Here is an 11,941-nt window from a genome sequence, read left to right as displayed (position 1 = left end):
ATAAAGATCTTGCTCTAAAAAGTAACAACAAGCTTGAATATCTAAATCATGATGAATACACATGTTCAAACTGTTGACGTATAACGATATGAAGAGATAATCTTCCTCCCACGTAATTCCCTCTATAATCTTAAGGAAATCTCAATTGTCCTTTAAGTATGAGGGCAGTGCTTGTACACATGGCCTATGTATTATTATGGCGAATGTTTTAATAGAGACTTTATTGGACATACTATTGCCCAGCCTGGGGCACCCTCCATTTCTTATGTATGTTTGGAAAAAGATGATGGACTGGAATATTAGGGAGATTGCATCTCGAATATCTGTACTTTCCCCACTCAATAAGGACCTGATCTTTCCAATCACTTAACATCTCCCAGTATGCTTTGTGTGTTTGATTCTATCTTGGCTTTTCTTTATTTCTTATAGTCGGATTTATCCTGGAGTTGTTTGTAACCTTCCCTGAAATAGTTATCCTTGGAAAGAACAACTGTGTTTCCAATCTTATCCGGTTGTAGTATCATGAATTCCTTGTGGTTTTTGAGTTTATATATGGTTTGCCAGCTCCGATGTGTGAATTGCCCCTGTTTAATTTTTTTTATCTTTTCCCCATGCTATGGGTTTGATTATGTTTTTAGGTGGTATTTATTGCACCTTTTAAATAGCAATACCATAGTGAAGTTGTTTATCTTGTTCGATAAATAGCACCTATTATGAGTTTCTGCGGAATAACATGCAAATGTTGTAGTTTAGCACACAGAAATCCGCATTGGGCAGTAAATACTGTGTAATTTCCCCTTGTTAAATTTCGGGAGGTTTGACCTGCTAAAATGTAACAACTGTTGACGTATTTAACGCATCCAATAATTAGCTGATGCGCTAAGTACAGCCAAACTCATAATTTCAACCCATTCATAATCAGGCCCTAAGTATATGATATCTATGGCACCACTGCCTTACCCAGCAACAAGGTGAGTGTATGGGTCTTCTTCCAGGATTATGGGAGGTGATTTTGATATATGTATGTATGTAGATATGTATATATATATATATATATATTCGAACACGTTTTCACTCCAGTTTAGGCTGAAAGACAGGCCAGCACACAGGTCTCCGATTCCAGAATGTTTTTATTGCAAAAAGCTTAATACACAACGTTCCCTATGGTGAATTCTTACGCCTAAAGCGCAACTGCACAGAAACAGCGGAATTCACATTAGCAAAAGAGGAGGCCATCAAAAGATTCCAAGTCAGAGGCTACAGCAAATACACTCTAAAACAAGCTGATGAAAAATCCTCAAAAATAAACAGGAGGGATCTCCTAGTAGTTAAGCCTATTCAGAAATCAGAGGAGCCTACTAGAATGATCACAAACTATAGCACTAAAGCAGGAAAAATTGTGCAAATATTTAAAAAAAACTGGCACATCCTGACAACTGATCAAGTACTCAAACAAATCCTTCCTGAAAAACCGTTAATTACATATCGACGGAGTCAATCTTTGGCAGATCACCTTGTCCATAGCCACTTCTCCCTAAAAAAACAACCAATGAAAATATCCAAATCAAAAGGCTTCTTTCCATGTCTACGGTGCAAGGCCTGTAAAGGTAGTAAAAAAGTATCCAGCTACCCAGGAAGAACAAATGAAAATACACCGAACAGGGAAATTAAAAAATTGCTAAATTGCAATTCAGAGTACACTATTTACTGCTTGGAATGTCCCTGTGGGGAACGATACATAGGAAGCACTATCAACCCCACGAAACTAAGAATTTTGGAGCACATGCGTGCCATAACAAAGAACGATAGGTCCTATCCGGTGGCACGCCACTTTGCAGAAACACACCAGAGCAACAGAGATCTGTTGAAATTCTACTGCATTGACCAAGTGGAACGATCAGAAAGAGGGGGTGATAGAACCAAAGCACTTCGTACTCTGGAATCAAAGTACATAATCGACCTTAAGACCATGGCACCGTGGGGGCTCAACAACGATGGGGAGATGTGGGTTCATCTATAATGCCTGAACCATCTGATACTATACGCAACTTGATTGGATACCGACAAATGAACAAGGAACTGTAAGAACTGTTAAATCATCGGAAATAACAAAAATTAACAAAACTCAATAATGAACTCCGCAGAAGCGACAACTTGGTATTACTGAATAACTTGCAGTAATTTATGCCCATCCAGGGCTACAAAACGGTTATACAACTTTAATAATGCCCATTCAGGGCATTATAAATGATAAATATATGAAATATTAACTATGCACTTTAGTAATGTTCAAAGTGAACAGTAACTGCAATGTATGATCAGTTTGCTGTCATATGTTTTTTAAGAAGGGTATGCACTAGAGCACTTTATTTAACAAACGCCAGTAAGAAAGACACTAATAATATGTTTGAAGTAATACACTATAAGATGGCCGCCACAAGGGTAACACTAAGGTATTATACCTTCTTCTATGTTGTTACATTACAATGTGAAGCTGTCTTTAAAATGGCGCCAGTAAAACCACGCAAACTGACACTGACGAAGCTCGTTCCGAGCGAAACGCGTCTGTTAGGGGTGAGGGGTATGCAATAAAAACATTCTGGAATCGGAGACCTGTGTGCTGGCCTGTCTTTCAGCCTAAACCGGAGTGAAAACGTGTTCATGTGTGTAGCGATTCACCACCGCTGGCTGAGGCACCCGGGAAAAGGAGGAGCGACGGCGGTGAAACGATACTGCCCTAGAAAAAAAATATATATATATATATATATAATTATATATATATATATATATATATATATATATAAAAACACACACACACATATATGTATATACACTATCTATTCATTACAAAAGGACTTGGGGCCCGATGTAGGTAAATCTAATTTACCACTTCTAAAATACCAAATCATACCGATTCGGTATTTAAGAAGTGGTAAATTAGAGGGGGGGAAATGTAGGTAATTCTGATTCGGTAAATACCGAATCTGTAAGATTCGGTATTTACCGATTCTGTAAATACCGAATCAGTATCCCCCATTGATTCCTATGGGCCTTGAAGCCCATAGGAATCAATGTGGAATACCGAATCGGTATTTAAAGAATCAGTAATTACCTATTCTTGCAAGGGTGCAGGGGGTGTCACTTTGACACCCTCTAGCACCCCAATTACAGGCTTGTGTGCCATGTGGCACACATACATGCCCTAAGGGCATGTCTGTGTGTCACATGTCACAGGTGTGCATGCACAGATGTGCATGCACACCTGGATTCGGTATTTTACCACCCAATTGGATTGGGTGGTAAAATACCAACTCTTGAAGGCCTGTGGCACTCTTCAGAGTGCCACCTACATCTCTATTTACCGATTCTGTACATTTACCGATTCGGTATTTTACCGAATCGGTAAATGTACAGCATCGGTAAAATTACCGAATCTGTACTTATGTAGCCCCCTACATAAGAAAACCGTAATACCGGTCGGAAACGGCCGAATTCGGCTGTTTCCGACCGGTATTAGGGCTCCTACATCGGGCCCTATTTCTTATAACATCTTATTAGGAATTTTTGCATTTTAAATCATGAATATTTATTTATTCAAATATTTATTCAAATATATGTGACTACTTACCAGTATTCTTTTTTATATTGTTGAACTAAGATTTATCACGATTGAATTATCTATATATTTATATAGGTAAATGAAATGCACTAACTGTGAATCGGAAATTGATTTTGATTCTAAGAAAAAATTCCTATGAAAATGTAACAAACTACCACAATGTAATACTCTCTGAATAGTATGTCTTCCATGTCTATTAGTCATCACCAATCAAAGTTTGCACTTGTCACTTTAAAAGGGTCGCAAAAACCTACCAGCGTTGTCATGTGATCAAGGTCCGGCTGGAATGAAACGCGTTATGGCCGACAAATAAATCAATTCTGAAGCACGTATTTTGTAGTCCAAGCCCGCTTTGACGAAAACAAAGTGTTTGTGAAAAGCGGTTTAAGAAGATATATATACATACATATTTTTTTAACATATAATCAATTTAAGCTGCTTAACTTTTAAAGTATAATGGAATGTATATTTTTAAACAAAAGCACAGGTGCACCACTTCTCAATATACAGGAAAAGCAGATATACAATATATTCCCAAGCAGCAGTGTTCTTCCAAAGTTTCCTTTATTCCAGTATCAAAAGGTTTATAAAAACAAGGTCATAAGCATCACTTGTTGACAGTGGCACAGCCAACGCGTTTTGTCCTTGAAGTGGACTTCTTCAGGGCTGTAGATGCCAAACACATAAATATACATATGAATACACATAACTGGACATGAATACAAACCACATATACTAGCTTTATACAAACATGTAAAAAGATTATTAAAAACAAAGCGAGGACTCTTTTTATAGTCCAAGGAAAACTTCCAAAACATGTGTATTTATGCACTTAAGCAAAAAGCTGCTAAAGACAGACTTCTTATAGTATAGTCAAGTATAAATTCATTTTGCAAACCTAACGTCAATGTTTGCATTTGAACATCTCCATAATAATTCATACATAATGTATAACTTCAAGCTCAAAGAAGCCTAAAGGGCCTACACATGTATGAGTTAATGATATGACATGAAAAAGAGAGGAAAGAGGAAAGGAAGAGAAAAGATGGAGAGAAAGCAGGCAGACAATATTCAAAATATATTGCGGTTCACCATAGGCTTATGGATAGAGAAAAGCAAACAAGCAAGATGTTTTTTCAACGTGATCACAGCAATGCCACATTGCGCATAAGGGTGAAGTTACCCCACTCTTGTAGACGTAAAGCGAAAAACCCTCAAAATTAAAGAAGCATACTAAGTAAGCCACGGACTAGGATGCACAAACTGATATGGATGGATGATTAAATGGTTTACAAATTCTATCGGGAGCATATTCAAGAAGACAAAGGCAAGTGCCAGATAATTCACAGCAGATAAATCCCTCAAAGGTATGAGGGAGGGGCGAAGACATCATCAATCTGTGCCAGGGACCCAATGTGACCCAGCCCACTTACCATTAGTTGTTCCCCATACCATATAGGGGTAACTAGGTTGACAGATGTAAGGATCCAATTGCAAGGAGCGATAGACAGCATAGTTTCAACATCAAATTCTCAATTGGTAACTATCCATAGTGTGATCTACAATATGATCTAAGACAAAATGAGGGGAGCATATAATCAATAACTGATTCCCCTACAATTGTGGTAAGTGAAAACAATATATAGTCAGCATCTCAGGTATACGCACTAGAATAAGGGGGCCTCTTAACCTAATGATTGAAGTATTTTATTACTTTTGCAGGCTGTGTATATATGGGGAAACCATTCATATTGTTGAGTGCCATCGAACAGGAATAATTTAGAATTTCGGAAGGAAGTGCTTATTAGCTGACATACTTTGACCATGACTATGAACATAGTCTTTGGATTAGATCTAGTGAGTATACCTGAGACAATGACTATATATTGTTTACACTTCCTTCTTCCTGTAAAGTATCAAGTCTGAGAAAAACTGTTGAACTGCAAGAATGGGTGGGGTTAGAGGGACGTGGACAGGGACAAGAAGTACTCGGAATCTGGATAATGAAGATTACCAATAAGTGATAGGGTCAATACACCCTCATCTTCATCCTCCTCATCTGAGGCCTTACTGGTGAGGATATACCAGGCAAGAACAACGCTGTCACAGTTGTGGATGCCAATATGTTTAATGAGACAACAAGTACATCATTGCTGCTTTCAATACAGGAGCTCCAACAGAACCAGCAGAATCAGTCAAGTCTAGAAGATAATGTAAAACAAATGTCTGCTGGGATGATGATGTAAAGAGGTACTGGGTAACCCAATTGACCCTTGTAGGCTTTGGCAATGAATAATTGAAAGAAGGGGATTTCGTTTGTCTGCTTATTTAGATTAATTTGCTAACGTGAGTCAGTGGAGTTAGTTTTCACAAATCTAACCCGTATGTATCCACATGATAACAGCACAATTTCTTCAATTGATAAAACATTCAATAAAAACAACACAAGAAGTAGAAAGAAGCACACGGAAAAATTATATCTGAAAAGGTATTGTATTGAATAAATCACAAAATTAATTAATGGGGATATAGTAGACAAATAAAAGTAGGCACAAAATATTATGAACAGAAGTATACATAAATCAACAGGTCAGTTCATAATAGCTCATCAACTCCTTTGTTTGGTAAAGTGTAACCAAGTCCATTCATGTACAAAGGTATACTCTTTAGTAAGATACATTGCGTTGGAGATGATGGAATGGTCGACGTTTCGGTCTTTCTTGCAGAAGTCTATAAGACCATCATCAGGACTAAAATATTTTTTGCAAAGGTTGCCCCCTGGGTAAAAACAATATATGGAAATTACTTCTTTTGTCAAATAGGAATATATGACAACATAAACAAATCCTTACAATTTCAACAGAAAACCGTGTGCTTCACATCCTAGTGATGTGACTTAAATAATTTTAAATATTGCAAATTGTACTGCATGTTACAAATTATCTGATCATATTCGCTTAACCAGTATTTATATTCAAATAAGTGTTCACATCCGAGATAACATTTCAGGTCAAGATGGCACTTATAAGGGAACTTAAGATCAATCAAATGCATTTATTCCAAAAAAGGGGGGGGGTTGTTAACTCAATTGGAGACCCAAAGTACATTTAAATCATGAAATCAACTTAGGAGAAACATTAATAGAATGCATTGTATAGCCACACATAGATCATAGCAGACTGAGAACCACCAGTATTCACTACGTCGTACTTGCATCAAGAGGTGGACTTACTTGGCAATGAGGCCAGTGATGATCAGGCCAGGGAGATACTGAGGGTAGTTATTCACCACAGCGATCGAGTCTAAAGATTATATATAGGGAAGAGTCAAAGGCCTTGTATCATTTATATAAAAATTAAAAAGTTGAAGATCTGTAGGATTAATCATACCTCCTAAAGATCTCTAATATCTGAGATTCTATATTGATAATTGTAGATCCAACGAGCGTAGAAACAGTCTCAAAAGGACATGATTTCTAAAAGTCCAGTGAAGAGAAATCCTTGAGCAAGAGTGTCCTTACTGGACGTACTATTTTCATTAAAAAAGTGTGTTGATCATACGTAGGTCTGGGGAACACTGTTCACTGTTGCATACAGATAGCGACTCGCCCTGTTTAAGCAGCAAAACGATTCAAGCATGTAGCAAAGACGGTTTAAACATGCCCTTTTAATGAGGATTTGTCTGCAATGAGGGTTGGCTCATGTCGCCTGTCATTATTGGACCCAAAATTCTACGGCACAACTGTACAGCTCTTGGGGAGACTGAGGACACATTCTAAATGGCGTAATGCCAGATGTAAACGCTGCTATCTATCAATGATGGCACAGAACCTACACAGTGATCTTAACGGTCTGTTGCCAGGATAAGTAGCACCTAAATTAAACCAGTTCAACCACTGGTATGATCTTAAGGATCAAAGCGGCATTTAGAAACCTCGCAGTACTCGGAGCAGTTGGGCTCCGCATAAGGAGAAACTGTACGGAAATAGCGTACAGTTTCTCCTTATGCGGAGCCCAACTACTCCGCATAAGGAGAAATTGTACGGAAATAGCTGACTATGAACAGCATGCACAGACATTCTGTGGAGAAATGAAATACAGAGGATACCCCCAGAAACTGCTCAAACACTCTTATAAGAGGGCACGCTTCACGCCCAGAGAGTGTCTAATGGAGATGAAAGAAAAGCAGGCACTGGACCGATTGGTCTGTGTGACCACTTTTGGCCCAGACACCCATAAACTCAGACAGATGGTATTAAGAAACTAGCATCTTCTAGAAAATTTGGAATGCCCATTTCCCTGCCCACTGTTTGCGTACAGGAAATATAGAAATATCGGCCAACAAGTTGTGCGGCCGATATAGCCATGCCCAAACCAAAAAGCGACTTATTGTCAAGATGGGGGATGAAACCCATTGAAGGGCACCACAAGTGTGGAAACTGCGTGTCCTGTGCAAGCACGATTGAGGGCAAAGAGTTTCAACATAACGTAAAGTGTAAACATGTCAGTTTTTCAAATTGTCGAACACGCCATGTCGTTTACATAGTTATGTGCCCGTGTCCAAAAATCTATATTGGTAAAACCAATCAACAAGTAAATACACGAATAACCCAGCATCGATCACGCATTAAGAATAAAGTCTTAACCGCACCGATGGTCGATCATTTCATTGAGAAACAACATGGAGAAAACGATTTCAGATGGTCAGTATTGTTTTCTATCAATCAACAACAAAGCCCTGCTGATGTAGAAAAAACACTGTTAAAGAAAGAAGCGTACCTAATCTTGAAATTTGACAGCGCATTGACTGGGCTCAATGCGCTATCTGAAATATCAAGACTATGAAAACTGATGAGCGCAAACTGTCCTCTCTGGTGCCACGAGTGCATTCACCCGCAATAAAACACAAAGGTGTACATAGCGGAACACATTTCAAGATGGCCGCCACGTTCTATACTAAATCTGGGACATCGTCGAATCACATAAATACACACTAAAAGATGGCCGCCCCACCCCGAGACTGATCCATTAGTCCCCGGCCTGCTGAATGAACAGGTAAGAAGAACAGAATGTTTAGAGAACTAACAAACTGAACCATTAGACTCGCGACTAAAACCCTTGTTTGCGCATAGGGAATGAAAAATACAATGGCCCCACGTGGAGGAAGCTGCGGAAACTGGTTTAAAAACTAGAAGAAGAGCGTGAAGTACACAGCTCCAAACACGCACACAGATTAAACAGGTATGCCTTTTTTCACGCGAATGCGGGAAGGATAAAATGTAGATGAGAGACTTAAAACATTTTTTGTGGCTTGCAGGTGCGTTCGGCGACACACCGACAACGACAAAAGTGTGAACCTGAAAGAATTAAAATAGAAAGAAGTGTCTACATTAAACTGAAGACACGTGCAGGTATGTCTAAGAGGAGCTTTAACATTACGGCTACTTAGCTTACCGCCCCTACAAATAGTGATGATATGTCCCACTTGCATTGTAGGTAGCATTTTATAAGATTGGCCAAACAATAAGTTACCCTGTGGACCGGCAACTAGCTGGAGAACAGGTAAATTTATGCGACAATAAACAAATCAAGGGAGAGCTAGTAGGAAGGATAGAGAAGTAAAACGAAGCTGTTTTTATGTATATTTCACAGACAAACACAAAAGACAGAGCCCTGAAGAGAACCCGAAAATTGATGTCATTGGGTTTGAAACGCGTTGGCATATTAAAAGAGACTGACACTAAATGTCTAGTAGACCATTGAATTTACTTGTGGTCCTTTGAAATCTCTTTTTCTAATCTCTTTTTTCACATTAACTTGCTGTTGATTGAATATCTAGTTCAACGTGACGTAGCCCTGTTGTTGGTGTCATTAAATAACACCTCACAGAATTAATGTTTTCTGATGAAATTTGGATACAAATTCTATATTGTATATATATGGATTGTGGAATTGTACTGTATGTATGTTGATTTGTATTGTATTCATGTGTAAAGTGTTATAGTGTTTTTTCTCATACGTTGATAAAAATCAAAATAACTAAAAATAACAAAATAAAGAGGTATGAATAAAGGGTACCTAACAAACTAAATTGATACTAGTTTGTTCCGCTCAATTTTTGAGGTAAAAAGAAATGTGTAGTTGGTAATTTTGCATATGATTGAGATTTTGATGGTCCAACCAACTGCATGTCCCAGGACCTAACTCCTTAATTTAACAAAGTAAGTGCAAAAGTGCCACTACTGGGGCAAATACCTTCATGAAGACTCTTGGAGAAATTGTCAGTCTATAGGGCAAAACCTGGAACGAAAAGTGCAAACTTCCAACAGCAAATGTAAGATATTTCTGAGTCTTCAAATGGATAGGGGCATGGTAGTAAGCGTCTTGTAGATCCAGCATAACTAGATCATCGTTTTGAGCCAGGGAAAGCAAAATCTACTAGACTGAAATCATCTTAAAATGTTCTACCCCTAGGTCTTTGTTCAAAGCCTTGAGGTAAAGAACTGGACGAAGACGACCCTCTTGCATGGGAACGAAAAATAGCAGGGAATAAAACATTTTCTGCACCTGAGATGAGGGTACTGGGATTATTGCCTTTTATATAAAAGAGCCTGAACCCCTTGAAGCATGGCCTGCAGTTTTAGTTTGTCATTTAGTAATCAGGTCGAAAGGAATCACCCACTGGGAGAAGGACCTTGAAAAGGAATCCAATAACAATGCTCGATGACCTGCAGGACCCAATTGTCTGTCATAGATGTTTTCCACTGATGGAGACTCAAGTGTGCCCCAACCCTTTCACATTCATTTATTGGGCTGTTCTTGATCAATTGGAAAGTTTGGCTGGTTTTTACTGTCAAGCGCGCCCCCAAGCCCCGACCACGAGCCCAGCCCCAAATAGTACCTTTGTCAGGTAGAAGTTGAGCTGGTTTCTTTGTGATGAAATGTTGTAAAGTGACATTTTTGGATTCTCATTGCCCCACCTTCTACTGCTTTTTGTTGTGGTAGCTGATCTGAAAGTGTGATGGTGTCATATGAGCATTACCTATAGGTCCATCTCCATGATGATCCAGTTGATTATTTTCATTTTTGGCGTCAAACTCCATGCGTTTTAACCCCCGATATGATGATGGTGACAAGGTTTAACCAGCATGTACCCTAGTGGCACATTAGACAATGTTCAGCAAGTTAACCCAGTCTTCTTGTGCCTTGGCGAGCTTTTTAGAAGGTTTGCCGCCAAGACAGAAATCAGACCTCATGCTTGGGAGTGTGTGCCACTCCCAGAGACGGGAAACAAAGACCTGTGTGAGCAGGAGGTGACACCTCCACCCACGCAGTATGGCTATTGATTAGACTGGTGCTGGGATAAGCCTCAAAGGCTTCCCTGGAGCCACTGGACAAAGGAACTTGTTTTCCCCCTCTCGAAGACAAACGTTCTCCTGCCTCATGCACAGCTTTTCACGGGCAGGTGGGAATTTAGCTATGCAGGAGGCGTCCACCTCCACCAGGCTGACCAAACCTCTAGGGTGTTGTAACTGAGGTGTACAGTCAAGGATGGTTGTAGCCATTTTGAATTTAGTCTAGAAATCAGGTTCTGACTAGTTTTAGTGACATACACCCACAGGATGTCGTCACTACTGGGGTGGACTGGCCACAGGACTAGATGTATTGTAAACCAAATTTGTCCCACAAATTTACCACTAAGTTGGTGAGGAGTGGAATAATGGTACGAAGTTAGTTTTAGATGTTTAACAATACCAATCACACAATTGTATATGAAGCAGGAGGCTACATTACAAAACATAGGCCAACCAATATAGTCATTAAACCACCAGAAATTAAAAATTAAACCACTATGGCACACATTCCTTAAATTCAAGTCAAGATAAAAAAAGCAGAAAATTGGTTTTTGAAGAGCAGTGGCGTGCTCTATGGAATTTAAAAAAGAAGGTAGTGAGGGCTGAACTACACGCAGAATTTCTGGTAGAGTACTGTAAGAAAGGAGTGATTCCCAAAGGTCTTCAAGTAGTTAATGAACCTGGTATCTTTATCAACAACAGAAAATTCATAGAGAATTGGACATTGGTAGCAAATCGCTGCAGTCGCGATTGGATTATCCTTATTATAGAGACTGCTCAGGAGGTACTAGTAGTGGAGCGCAAAGAAATAGAAGAAATGGAAACTAAATTAAACAGCACAGCACTCCAAGAAGCTAAACAGAAATTAGATGAAATAGAGAAGGATGTCTCCAGTTATACCGACTACCTAGCCAACAAGAAAAGTAATAAATTACATAAAGACATCTCCAACTACAACCCAGAGTATG

Source organism: Lissotriton vulgaris, chromosome 1_1, assembly GCF_964263255.1.
Source record: "Lissotriton vulgaris chromosome 1_1, aLisVul1.2, whole genome shotgun sequence".
NCBI classification, from domain to species: domain Eukaryota; kingdom Metazoa; phylum Chordata; class Amphibia; order Caudata; family Salamandridae; genus Lissotriton; species Lissotriton vulgaris.
The sequence above is the reverse complement of the archived record's forward strand: the minus strand, read 5'-3'. Positions refer to the sequence as shown.